At 51.2% G+C, this 252-nt stretch overlaps 1 protein-coding gene across 3 annotated transcripts in view; it reads left to right on the forward strand.

The window, feature by feature from the left end:
• The window catches only part of psd2 (pleckstrin and Sec7 domain containing 2), a 37,165-nt gene that overhangs the window by 1,193 nt on the left and 35,720 nt on the right, over positions 1-252 (forward strand). The gene's annotated exons all lie outside the window — the stretch shown is intronic.

Below are 252 nucleotides of genomic sequence, written 5' to 3' on the forward strand. Positions count from 1 at the left end.
TCTCTCTCTCTCTCTGTCCCCCAAACCAGCCTGAGAAGAGAATGAGAGAAAAAAAAGCGTTTCCTTTCCGCTTTTAGGAGGACAAGTCGATCTTGAAACGCGACCAAGGTCTATTTTGGAGGAAAAGAAAGACACCGGCCTCAATTGAGCTTGAACCGTGTCTCCCAGCCATCCTGTTGTCATGGTTACTGGCTGGAGGAGGCTGGGGGAACATGGGGCTGTCTCGCGCTGTGCTCTCTCTCTTTCTCTCTC

Source organism: Morone saxatilis, unplaced genomic scaffold (assembly GCF_004916995.1).
Source record: "Morone saxatilis isolate NCDOM2014 unplaced genomic scaffold, NCSU_SB_2.0 Contig22, whole genome shotgun sequence".
Taxonomy (NCBI): domain Eukaryota; kingdom Metazoa; phylum Chordata; class Actinopteri; family Moronidae; genus Morone; species Morone saxatilis.